At 40.3% G+C, this 14148-nt stretch overlaps 1 protein-coding gene across 3 annotated transcripts in view; it reads left to right on the forward strand.

The window, feature by feature from the left end:
- Nucleotides 1-6712: 6712 nt before the first annotated feature.
- The window catches only part of ccnd2a (cyclin D2, a), a 185184-nt gene continuing 177748 nt past the window's right edge, over nucleotides 6713-14148 (forward strand). For all 3 annotated transcript variants that reach the window (XM_061822928.1, XM_061822925.1, XM_061822927.1), the window contains exon 1: nucleotides 6713-6887. The gene's annotated coding sequence lies outside the window, so the exon portion shown is untranslated. The remainder of the gene's footprint in view (nucleotides 6888-14148) is intronic.

A 14148-nucleotide genomic window follows, 5' to 3' on the forward strand; every position in this document is an offset into this window, starting at 1 on the left:
GTCCCGTTAGGGTTCGCCACAAATGAAAACAATGTTTACAATACCAATGAACAAGTGAAAGAAAGCAGTATTTTGCAGTCATTTTTTCAGTGGAGCGGATCTAACTTCAACTAAGAGGAAATTGAATAGAGAAACATTTATTGAATCATTTGAATTACAGTTTAAATGGATTTTTCAGTATTGTTTTGTAACTTTCAATTACAGCTTCAAATGTAATTCGTTCAACATTTGCTGATGATTAAATTGGATTAAACTGGATTAGCCGGCACAGTGAACTACTGGGTACAGTGTCCGTCTCATATTCTGGGGACCCGTGTACCAATCCCGGCTCCGCCTATGTGGAGTTTACATGTTCTCCCCGTGCCTGTGTGGGTTTTCTCCAGGCACTCCAGTTTTCTCCCACATCCCAAAAACGTACATTAATCGGAGACTCTAAATTGCCCCTAGGTGTGATCGTGAGTTTGACTGGTTGTTTGTTTCTATGTGCCCTGTGATTGGCAGCCAACAGGTCCAGGGTGTACCCCGCCTCCTGCCTGAAGATAGCGGGATAAGCTCCAGCACTCCCGCAACCCTTGTGAGGATAAGCGGCTCAGAAAATGGCTGCTTAAATTGTGTGGTGGTACACACGCTTGACTCAGTGATGGTGTTGATATGTGCCCTGCGACTGATTGGCAACCAGTTCAGTGTGTAGTTCCCCTTTCACCCAAAATTAGCTGGGGTAGGCTCCATCACTCCTAGGACCCTTGTGAAGATAAGAGGCTTTGAAAATGGATGGTTGGATACAGTGGATTACATTATTTCCCCTTTTGAATGAAAGCAGTGGCATGCAAAGGTGTGTTGATGCCCAGGGCACACAAGGCCTTGTGATACCTCTCAATATCCAGTAGGCGCATGGGGAAATGGAAACTTTCCTTCCTCCAATTACATATTTCACCACTGAAATTCATTTGTAGATGCTGTGTATGTGTGTGTATGTGTGTGTTTAGGGGTGAAGACATCACACCTGCTGAAAAGGTTTTCCTTTTCATACAAAGAGCATCCATAGCCTAAACATGTGATGTCTTGGAAGATCCCTAACAGGCAGAGAGACAGTTGAGTAGTTTACAATTTTAATGAATTAGACAAGTTCACTAGATTAATTAATTTTCAAATCTTAAATCATTCACGTGTGAAAGCATGAAGACCATGAGCATGAACACAAACATTTTGCAGCGGGATGTTAAGTAGATCGCACAAGAAAGCCTTGAAAATAAAAACAAACATTCAAGAGAGTATATTGGAATTACAGAACACGGGGCAAAACTCTGTACAGTGTATGAAAGGCTATGTTAAGCTGAGGAGATATTTTCCTCCAAGCACAAATACTTCAACACCAGAAGTTTATAAATGAGGAATAATAGTATTTTAAATTAGAATCTAAAATATGTAAGAAGCTAAATATAATGTTCTATGTAGCTATGCTATAAAGCAGAGCAGCACAGTAATCGACTGGTTAGCACATCTACATCTCAGTTCTGTTCAGTTCAGTTTAGTTCTGAGGACCTGGGTTCAAATCCTTGACTGTGTGGCGTTTGCATGTCCTCTCCGTGGTTGCGTGGGTTTTCTCCGGGCACTCCGGTTTCCTTCCATATCCCAAAAAACAGGCACAATAGGTTAACTGAACACTAAAGTCACACTGACACAAAAAGCATGATTTTTAGAATGTTTTTATCAAAAAAAAAAAAAAAAAGGCAGTCGTAATGGACCCATCTGTTTTTTCACCACACAACATTATTTTGACATATATGGCTTTTTGTAACTCCTGCCATGAAAATTCTCTCGAGGGATTTGTTTGGGAGAAGAAACAGGAAGTGATGTTATTAGCAGACGCCCACTCAGGTGGGTTCGTGTGTTTATACCAGTTTTACCTGGTGGAAGCTAGCTCGTTGTTCCTTTGTGTTAGACAAAATGCCGGCTCATTGTATTGCTGGATAGTGCTCGAACACTCAGGAGGATGGATTCACTCTTCACACTTTTCCGAAACACCCTGTTCATCGTGAAAAATGGATTGCACAGGTGAAAGGATGAGAACTTCGTGGGTTCCAACTGACAGGTATGTGTGTATAGACTGGACTGACGTCACACACCTACCGGTTTAGAGAACGGGTAACATTTTGGATGGGGGAATTCAAGTCAACAAACAGTAACTCAGCGGAAATCAGTTTAAAAAGGCATATGAATGGGGGTGCACTTCTATGTTATTGGTTGCTCAAAGTGAAAGTGGGCGTTGCAAAACGTCTTTCTTTGGACTGCCAGCTGTGATCAAGAACCAGTGCTAGAAAAATGAGCAGTTATCAACCAAACGGCGACAACTGTGGCTGTCTCGTATAACCAGAGCCGATCTAACAGCCAAATCGCGGCTCGTCGCGGTGCAACCAGGGTGGCTCGACATGATGCCGGGCCTGGGTGACTCATCCCAGTGCCGCCGGGGTGGCTCCTCCTGGCCAGCCCGGGCCGTTTTACAGCATTGTCATTGCTCGCGGCTGAGTATGCTACATACTGTCATACATACTGTGGGGAGTCTGTTGTTAGTTAAAAGTGATCCGTATATCATCTAAATATGGCTCAAAACGATAGGATAATATTGCCCCGGGCACTTCACTCAATTGTAAGATGTTCTCTTCTTCGAAAGGAGCTTCCACGTCAGAAGGGACGTCGGAAAATTCCGAAAATCTCTGTTGTTCCTCTCCCATTGCACGAACCACTACATGTTTTCAATGGCAAATGTCTCAGTGTGACGTCTGGCTACCACTTGCATGTCGAGTGAGGCTTCTGCAACTTTGTGCATGGATGACACGCTCTCCGCTCATATTTATATTTTCGTATAGACATTGAAGTGAATAATGTGATATGTATTTTCCATTACAATATCTATCTTAGAATGTTTATAGGGATGTCAGTAGGGCTTTAAATTGCCTGTAGGTGTGACGGTGAGTGTGAATGGTTGTTTGTCTATATTTATTATGTGCTCTGTGATTGCCTGGCAAGGTGTTTAGTGTTCCCCGCCTCTTGCCAACAGTCCTCTGGGATAGGCTCCAGCACGCCTGCAACCCTCATGAGGATAAGCAGTACAGAAATGGATGGAGGGATTGATGGAGACAGAGCTGCATACAAAAATGATTCATTAATAGGAAAAAATACTGTTTAGCTATTTTTTTTATTGACGTCATTATAACTCCATTCTGATGTCTATAGAAGTCAAATCTAAATTCCAATTGAGAGGGCCAGCAGTGATTGACTTAAATTAACTACCCAAAGTACGGTTCTAATTTGAAATGAAATGTAGGTCTTGAGTTGAGCTACATGACACATTGACAGCGGTAATGGTATATTATTAATGTAGTGCTTCTACTCTGTCAGAGAAGAGTGAAATAGTGTATACTGTTGGATAGGAGGAGTGATAGTGCCAAGGCATGCAGTATATGTAGTAGGGCATATTATACGATACTGGTGTAGTAAAATTGGGAATTTTTCCACATACAAGTATCCCCTCAAAAACGCATGACGACACGTCAATATCATGTACACACGCACATACACACACACACACACATATATACACTAACTGCTTGTCCTCTCCTCTATTCTAAGCTTACTGCTTGTGTATCTTACTTGTATTCATGCTTTTGTGTTGAGAATATCATGTATTGCTGTTATCAATCTCTTCGTGTTGAGCAGCACACGCATAGTAACTCTCCAGGCTGTGGCAGTTGTTAATAGATGTACTGAGAAATAAATACGAATTAAAACATAATTGTGTAAAAAAAACTAACACTTTGACCAGTGATGATTTGTACAAAAAAACAGGACAAAGATTTTGCTCAACAAATGACACAACATATATCAATCATTCCACAGGTGAACAGGGTAATTGAGAACAGGTGGGTGCTATGATTTGATATAAAAGGAGCTTCCCTGAATTGCCCAGTAATTCACAAGTTAAGATGGGGGGAGAGTCACCTCTTTGGGAACAGGTGTGTGAGAAAATAGTCGAACAGTCTAAGGACAATGTTCCTCAATGTACAATTGCAAGGAATTTAGGAATTTCATCATCCATGGTTCAAAAGGTTCAGAGAATCTGGATGCATGTAAGCGGCAAGGCTGAAAACTAACACTGAATGCTCGTGGCCTTCGATCCCTCGGGCGGCACTGCATCAAAAACCAACATCCATGTGTAAAGGACATCATCACATAGGCTCAGGAACACTTCAGAAAACCAATGGCAGTAAATCCAGTTCAGCACTACATCCGTAAGTGCAACTTTAAAACTCTACTATGTAAAGCAAAAGCCATTCATCAACAACACCCAGAAACACCCAGTTTCTTTGGGCCAAAGCTTGTCAGAAATGGACTGATGCAAAGTAGAACAGTATTCTATGGTCCCACAAGTCCACATTTTAAATTGTTTTTGAAAATTGTGGACGGTGTGTCCTCCGGGCCAAAGAGGAACCAAAACAACCATCCGGACAGCTCTGGACGCAAAGTTCAAGAGCCAGCATCTGTGATGGTATGGGGCAGTGTTACTGCCAATGGCATGGACAACGTACACATCTGTAAAGGCACCATTAATGCTGAATGGTACATACAGGTTTTAGAGAAACATCGCACGTGTGATGCAAGATTCAAGGAGAGTTGTCAGAGTAAAGTCACTGTAAATAATAGTGATTAATACCCAAAATACTAACATACAGTTGGTATGAATACAACTATATAAATCATGCTTGAAAAGCTGTGATTGACTGGCGATCTGTCAAGGTCACCCCCGATAGGTTCCATCTTACCTGCGACCCAAATGAGGATAATAGGGATAGAAATTGAATGTACTTTGTTTGAGGTTATACCAAACAAGTAGAATGCTATAGTCATAATTTCATCATAAAGGTGGTATGAGAAACAAGCAGCAAATATAAAAACAATGCAGTGGTAACTGACCGTGGCTTCTTTAACCGCCTTATGATGTACAGTATTCTTGCAATGCTGTGCAAAGTACCTCATTGCACAACAATTGCATCCAAAATAATCCACAAAACCTATACTAAACACCCTTGTGTTTGATGCATTGTGTCAAATTGTCCAATTTTTTGTTCTTTAAAATGAAGTGTTTTCATGCCGAGCAAATTGTTTTGTTCCAGCGCCACCACAGTATAGAGGCTACGAAGAGTTGTTTTCACAAGCACATTTCCTGCTTTCCTGTTGACTCGTATTAAAAACACTGTAATGGAATGATTTAGCGATGTTAAACTCCAAAACTAAGGCTTTGTTATGAAAGTCGGGCTGGCATGTAATCTGCCACCACATTTCAAGGTGTATATACATGACTTCAGTTTTTGTTTTCATTATAATTGCATACTACTAACGATTGACTTATTTTTACCAAGTTTATCATTTTAACAGTGCACAATGAATTTTGTCGATGTGTGTCGTGCCATTGGCTGGCAACCAGTTCAGGATGTACCCCGCCTCTTGCCCAGTCAGCTGGGATAGGCTCTGACAAGCTTGCCATCCTAGTGAGGATGAGCAGTGAAGAGAACAGTGAAAAGTAAAATTGTTTTTTGAATTGGATATTCCGGAAAACAACCTCTTCCAAGTTCCATCTCCTTTAAAATAGAACTGATTAATTTTATGTCAAAATTTGACCAAAAATGACGCTGTGTTCCATCTTGGACGTTTCACTGTTCTGACTTTCATACTCAAGCAGGAACAGTCGTAGTCATGCAGTGAATTTAATTATTCTCTTTTCCTGAGGCTAACTGCCACTTCCGGAGTGTCCAAATGGACCTGACCAATTTGGTTGCCAACCAGTCGCAGGTATCCTGTATCATATCACAGAGTCGGCACAACAGGTTAATTGAAGATAGCCCATATAGAGTATGTGAGGGTGAACGTCTGTCTGTGCCCTGCAATTGGCTGCGGCAGTGACTGGTGCAAGCAACGCTACTTCCCACCACAAGTCAGCTTGGATAATTATGGTACAGTTCAGAGGTCACCAATTTAGTGCCTCCAAGGACCACATGAGCAACCTGTTGGCCTATTCTAAAAATAGCTCATTATAGTGATGGGACATTGTGATTCCCAAGTTATTCTGTTATGTGTTTTAATGTAGACATAAGAGATCATTTGAACATTTTTGCTATTTCAGAAGTGTGTGGCAACGTGTTACGGCCCTCACATTATTTTGTACCTCAGAAAAAAGCTCTCACTTTCAAAAAGGTTGGGGATTCGTGCTCCAGAGCAATGGCCACCCTGATGAAGATAAGCAGTTGAGAAAGTGTGTCATTAAAAAAATGCAAATATAATTTTTCTGTCATTGTTTTCAATCGAGGCGTGTATACCACAGAGAGCGACCATGTATCTAGATTAAAGACCAAAGATAATGGCAAATGTAATGATAGTAAAATAAATTTTAAAAAGCAAATTATTCAACAAATGTAAAAGTCGTATGTGAAAATTTCTGCTCAAAGTGTATTCTGGGAAAAAAAAAATATTTAATACCCATTTAATTACATATGATATTTGGTTGTTAAAAGTGAAATTTTGATGTAGTTTCAGTCGAGTTTCTCGCTGCGTGGAGCCACTTTACTTTCTTCCGAGTGTGCGTCCTTGCGTCCCCGCAAAGAAGCGAAAGAAGCGAAAGGAGGAAGTGAGGATTGAGACTCGGCCCATTGACTGAGCTTTGGGGCGTCGACTGAGCTCGCTCAGACCAATCGCAGTTCACGCACAAAAGTTGTAAACAAGCCTGACATGCTGGTTTAAAGCTCGACGTCTTCACGGCCAACACGAAAACGAAAACATCAAAGGAAAATAGAGAAGTAGGTGCTACGTCTGCGTCACCGAAAAATACAAAGGTGGTAAGTACATTACGTTTTTTTTTTTTTTTTTTCGCGTGTATTTAGCGTTTGAGACGCGTGTATATGTATGTAAGTGTGTGTGTGTGTGCGTGTGTTCTCGTGATTTGTTAATGAAGGAGAGGCGCAAAACTCCTACAAGCAGCTGACACGAAAGGTTGCGCTGCTGGATATTTGCACGTATTTTACTCAAAACATAACTCTAAAATGTTGTTAAATTCCGCTGCGGTGGTTCTCATGTCGCACACACAAGAGCTTTAGTTGTCGCGAACGCTTTTGTTTGTTTGTTTTTAAGTACCAAATGTGCAGAAGGATTTTAGGGCTTTAAAAGTGTGCAATACTGTGCTTATACTGTGCAATACTGTAATTAATTAACGCCACAAACATAACGTATGTTATTGCATTGCTTTGTTTATATGTGTCATGCAAATAATGGCGATGATGACTCTGCTTGAAACCTCATAATATAGAAATATTGATTTGATACCTTGAATTCCAACGTAAGGTCCTTGTACTATTGCACAATATCACTTCATAGAATGACTATTCAATGGACAAGTAAAAAGGCTTTCTTATTAAAAAAAAAAAAAAAGTACACAATGACATATCTGCATGCGAGTAAGGCAAAACCTAAGACTATTTTGACATCTGTGCACTACTCTACTATTGAAGTGCTTGGATTTCAGTAGTTGACTTTTATAATGTGATATAATGTTAAATGTGCACACAGTTGTCAAATTGTTTGGTTTTACCTCACCAGTAACTGTTATCCAACTAATTTGCCAAAATTGTCCTAGTGGCGAGGAATAAATGGTCAAATAACAAATATGCCAAAGTGGTACCAGTAGTTGAAAACAAGACGCGTCCATCTAGTATTGTCACCTTTGTCTTTTACTAGTGTGCTAAATTGTATTAGTAGTGACCACAAATAGTGTATTAGTACACAGACCATAAGCTTGATATCAGCTAGATGCTCTTATGGTTTTTTATATTGCAGTGTGCTAAATTGTTGCAAATGTTACATTAAGTTGGAGGTAGGATGCTTATTGGGATTGGACCTTTGTGGGTAAAAGTGGTCTGGGGGGGCACAATATCTGTGCATATTCCTTAAGTACTGTGCTAGTATGGTCATTAGAATTAGCTGTACATTTTCACCCTCTGCACTCACAAAGTAAGGCTGGGCTACATCAGTGTTACGCAAGCCTTTGTTGGTGCAGTGCCAAAATTGGGCTGTTGCATTGTGGATCCGCTCCTGTGTTTGGGTGTTACTTCGAGCAGGCTGCTCCACTGTAGTTTTCACTCGGAACGGATGTGGGCAAAACTCATAAGGTGCCAAACATCAACGTTGGATGTTATGAGATCCCCCAGCAAGCCCATCCCAGTGAGGAAGGGCTGAGGGAGAAAAGGGGGAGGGAAAAGCTTCCTGTCGCCTTTGACTTTTGGCAGAAATTCAGATGCTGTGAAAACTGCATGTGCATTCATGAGCTCATTCACAGTTCATGTAAAAAGGGGGAGTTACATTTAAGGAGTACATTGGCCATGTGTAGCAGTCTTTAGGTTGAGTAAGATAAACTACTGTTCTTGTTTATTCTCTTTAGGTTTTGTGTTTTCTCTGCTGCTGTTAAGGGTTTTAGTCATATCTTCTTTGATAGCATTCATCTCCAGTGCTCGCTGGCCTAGAGCATTGGTGGTAAATAAGTTGTTTTGAATTTGTTTTTCAAAGAAGACAGGCCAATTTAACAGAAATGATACGGAGTGAATGAGTTCAATGAATGTGTCATTTTTATGCCTCCTCTTTCCTGACTGCTTTATGATCTGTTTACACCAAAAGTAACACACTAACTACAAATCACAAGTGAGCTGGAGCCTATCCCAGCTGGCTTTGTGCAGGAGGTGAGGAATTTGTCGCCGGCCAATTGCAGGGCACATGTGTAGACAAGTATTTGCACTCCAATCACACTACATAAACAAACAGTAGTCATCAATGAAAGTCACGTGCATGTTCTGGCAATTTGGAAAGAAGAAAAGAACCCGGAGTACTCAGAGAAAAGCAACACAAGTGAGGAGGTGGAATCAGAAATGCACACAGGAAGATTTGAACTATGAATCCAAGAAATGTTGGGCATGATGTTAACCACTGCTGCATTGTAATGAGCTGCAAGGTTTAACAAAGTCCTGCAATTTTAAATTTCACCAACAATTTCCAATATCACCAGCGTTTCTCAGTCAAGCATAATTCGAACTCTTAACAACTGTCGTTCATACCTTTTTTTATCTTTAAAATGTGTCAGCTTCCAGTTTAGACTGCTAGTGAGATAAACAAAACTAATTCATTGTGTTGTAAGGATTTTATTAGCAATGTGGACGTTTGTAGGTCTAGGGTCATATTTACAAGGCAATGTTGTGTAGTCAGTCACACGGAGGCAAAAATAGAGTTGGACACGATGATTACCTCCAAAGTCACATGAATTTTGAATTCAGATTCAGAACTCAGATTTGAAGCAGCCAACCTTCATGTTGTTGCGCAAGATCCCGAAGCTCACTTAATCAGTGTCAAAATCACTTAAAATGTACATGTATTTTTTTAGCTTTTTCTTTGACATTTTTAATGTAATTACAAAGTTCACATATTCACACCAAGATATGTGCAGTGCGTCAGTGCTTACAAGAAGTCTGGCATTGATGATGCACGTTTACCTCCAAGGAACATAATGCTGTGCTACATTTAGAGAATAACCTGATATTGATGGCCACAAAGAAAGTGTCTCATATAAGATCTAAAATTTCACTTGAGTGTCTTCTTGAAAAAAGGAAGGTACCTCGCACTGACATGAAAGTTTATTTTCAGGTTGAGTTGCCCCCGAGGACAAACAACAAGTGCACTGACGTCACTGCTTCCTGTCACCGGCTTGCTGTGTTTTGGTGGTTGGCTCGGGTTAAATGCACAATGGAGTTGTGCTACAAAGGTGCCACTTTTAATGAGAGTGAGAACGCTTTTTACATCTCATGGTGTGATAGCAGTCGAAACAAAGACGTCACTGTCAGAGGAATCGAGTAGTTACATAACAGTAATGTGTGACATTGTCAAACACAATGTGGCCAAATTGTTACCTGTTGCCGCTACGTGAGACACCCTTGTTTTACATTCTAAAATTTGTGAACTTCCAGCTGAGCATGTAGCAACTTGAAAATGAGCATTGATGGGTGAGAAAAATAATAAGGTTAATCCATGTTTCTGGATCATTTTGTCAGTCTCGTGGAAGTGCTTTGATTTATTATTCGTGTTGCCAAGGCCAATTTGTGTATTTAATTATGCAAAATAGTGTTGTACTGAAAGAACAAGTTCTAAATCATTTGCTCCAATGGATTATAGAATTGGGTATCAAGGAGTTCCAATAAGCACAACAGACTGAGGAGAACAGCAAATATGCTACAGAACAAGAACTGAATGACCGGACGTCTGGACACCCTTTAAACTCAGTGCGTGGCTGCACATTGGTAAAGCCACAACACATGGTTTACGGATGACATGTTGTGTATATTGCCGGCACCGGCTTGCAATATTTTTAGTTTTTTTTGCCATTTTACTGGTAACTGGATTTTGGGTCACCTTTGCAGATTTGTTTATAAATGAGATAGCACTATTTATTTGTGTATATGAGAGTGCATATAGTTGTTTGTCTTTATTCAATTATCTTTTCCAATAAATTACCACATGACAATTCAATAAACGGTAAAATGTGTTTCTACCTTATTCAGTCACCTATTCTGACACATTCTTACAGTGTTTTTATTAAGTATATAAAGCAACTGTCTGACATAGCCAAGAGATTAAAAAAAAACATTACTGTAATAAGAACTTGGGAAGGAAAAAAATGTCACCATGTAACTAACAGCGGTTTTTGCCAGGGTGCAGACAAACCTAATTTTCAACCCACTTGCACCTATTCGGACATGAACATGACAATCGGTGTGGTAAATTTCTGTGCTCTCATCACACTGACAACTGCGCTCTTAAGGCGTTAATAGTAAGGTGAGACGTGCACAGTAACTGGAATTCATTACATATTTCTCACCCTAAACAGTCACCAAGAGAAAGTCATGACAACATTAAGACATTGCTAACGTTTTAGTCATGTTTAAAATATTGAACTAGTGCAGTAGTGATTAACACAAGCACTCAACCGGTCTGTGAGGGAGCGCTACACTATAAGCCAGAATCCATGATAGCAAGCTAGCTAACAATGAATACAAACCTTAAAGGTCTACCGACACGTTAAGCATGATTTTTTTTGTATGTTTTTAATTTTTAAAAATATTCAGCCAGAATGGACCCATCCGTTTTTTCAGCACATGTTTATGATGTTGTTGTATATGGATTTTTGCATCTCCTACCATGAAAATCCTCTCAAGGCATTCGTTTTGGAGAAGAAGCAGCAAGTGACATTTTTTACAGACACCCACACTGGCAGGTTCGTGCATTTATACCATTTGTACTGGGGGGAAAGTAGCTGTTTTTTCCTGTGTATTAGCCAAAATGGCGTCTCGTTGTATTGCTGGATTTTGCTCTAACACTCGGGAGGATGGATTCACTCTTCACACTTTTCCAAAAGACCTGGTTCGTCATGAAACATAGATTGAACAGGTGCAAAGGACTAGATTACAGGTGTGTGTAGAGTTACTAAAAATATAATAGTTGGGGGGGGGGCATAAAACTTCTCTCAAAACGTAACAAAAGAGAGGAAGGAGAAAGGAACTCTCCCCCATACCGGGCACCGGTGTCTGGGCACCCCTGAAGTAGTTCCTTCACCCGGCATGGTTCCTCCTGTGTACGCTACATACTGTCATACATACTGTCGGAAGTCTGTTGTTAGTTCGAAGTGATCGGCATATCATCTAAATATGGCTCAAAACGATGGGGTAATAATACCCCGGTCACTTCACTCATTTGTGAGATGTTCTCCTCTTCAAAAAGAGCTTCCATCTCAGAAGCAGCATCGGAAAGATGAGAAAAAATCTCTTTTGGTTGTCTCCCATAGCAGGTGGCACAGCATCTTTTCAGTGGTGACTGTCCAAGTGTGACAGCTGTAAATAACGTTGCAGGCAACATGACTGCCACTGGGATATCGACTGAGACTTCCGCAACTTTGCGCATGAATGACACGCTCTCTGCTCATTTTTTTTTTTGTTATATAGACATTGAACTAAATAATAATATACACAATTTTCATCGCAATATCAATTTTAAAAGATATATAGGGATGTCGGTAGACCTTTGATGTTGTAGAGATTGAGGCGAAAAGTTGCTCCACGACTGACTGGGGACCAGTCCAGGGTTTAGTCTGCCATTCGTCCGATGTTATCCGGGTTAGGCTCATGCAGTCCCATGAACCTCGTGCGGGTAAGCGTCTTGAAAAATGGATGGATGGAGATGCAAAGCTTGAAATGAATATCTAGATATTCCATCGGATGTGGAGTGAAGCAGACGTAAGATCTGTGGTGGAAAGGTGCATTCCTTCATGGGTGCAGGAATATAATGCCCGACCTTGGCCCCGTCTTTCAAATTGTCAGGGCACCAACTGTGCGGGGGGCATGTCAAAGCTTGTTTTGAAGTTTGCTGAACATCATTTGGACAAGCCAGTTAAATACTGGGAGAAATGGCACTGCACATGACCCTAAGAACACCATACAATCAGTGCAGTTCTGAGGTGGGAACATGACGGTGTGGGGCTGATTTTCAGCAAATGGTACTGGTAAACTCCACATTATTGAAGGAAAACTGAATGGGCTAATGTACCCAGACATTCTTAAGAGCCAGTCAATCACCTGACTCCAATCCAATCAAAAGTCCATAGAAGCAACAGAAAAGTGTGGAAGAATGCGCCCAAAACCCACCAGAGCAAATCATGTGACTGGCTTCTCCATAAAGGAGGCATCTTGAAGTTATCAGTGTAAACAAAAGCTTTTGTACAAGGTATTCAATAATACCGGTTGGCGTATTTAATACTTTTTCCCTGTGTCATTTTACATTATTAATACAACTTAATATCTCATCTTGTTTGTTTCTACTTTCTTTGTGTATGTGGATTACTTGGGTCGTTCCTAACAACTGGTGGAATGTTTATGTCAGTGGCACCTTTGGAAACATATTTAATGAGAAAATTGGTGACATGTTAAATACTTATTTCAGACATTGTGGCTAGGCTAACTGTTACATTATCTGGTGACATTTAGCTGTAGCTTTTCACTATTTTCTTTTATGCTTACTCTATTTTTGTACTTTCTAGTACGCTCTGAGTCCCCTGTTGAACACGGCTGCCTCTCACAGATCAGTTTTGATATTACAATAAACTGTTTTTGGCGAGGGGAATGGAGGGGGGGGTGTAATTGTTGGTAGAAATATAATTTTGTGTGTGGTCTACTGTGTTCTTTGTGTCAAGTACTCCACACATAACAGTATAAGTGCAGAAAACACACACTTGATTTTCTTCACAATGTGACATTGCTTAATTTTTAAAAAATCTCTTTAAGCTGTTACAGATTGGTGCAGTACTTGTGCAGTTCCCTTAAGACGCATGTTAGGTGACAGCAGGCTGTGCTGTATTCCTGCCAATGGCATTTTCAGCGCTGTTTTGACACAGCATTTAACGTTAATTTGGTGAGGAAGTATTTGTGTAACAAAATAAAAATTGATCAATTAATGGATCAATCCTCTGCCCCTGTCGTTGATCAATGCAAATATTCATCTGGAGTGCGCTGGATAAAATTGTGCTGAACAAATTGCTTCTCCAGGGCCAAAGTTAATGAGGGCTGAAACCTCCCTTTAGTGTGAGGTTAAGGCAGTAAGCTGACAGTGGATTCCAATTTTACGGTTGTAAGTCTTGTATTTTTGCTCTTTATATTGTTGTAAAATAAACGCTCACTGAAAACGGTCTGTTAATATTAGTCTTTTTTTTTTCTTTTTTCTAACCTGTCATGTTGAGCTGCATGGCCTTGGTGAATACTGGAGCTGTATACTTTTTTGTGCTGGAACTGTTTTGGCGTGCAGTTTGAAATCCTCCCTCTGCATATTTTTTGATTATTGTGGTGGTTATTAAAAATGGAGCCGGACAGAAATGGGCTTTAGGAGACAGAAAGAAGGACAGAGTGGACAAAGGGACTAAGGGTTAAATCCACAGTAGAACAAAATTTTAGACAGTCTCCAACTCTAGCTATTTGACTACAAGTAATGTAACATCAGTAAAATAATGTGTTTATTTGTAGA

This window comes from Syngnathoides biaculeatus, chromosome 6 (genome assembly GCF_019802595.1).
Source record: "Syngnathoides biaculeatus isolate LvHL_M chromosome 6, ASM1980259v1, whole genome shotgun sequence".
NCBI lineage: Eukaryota > Metazoa > Chordata > Actinopteri > Syngnathiformes > Syngnathidae > Syngnathoides > Syngnathoides biaculeatus.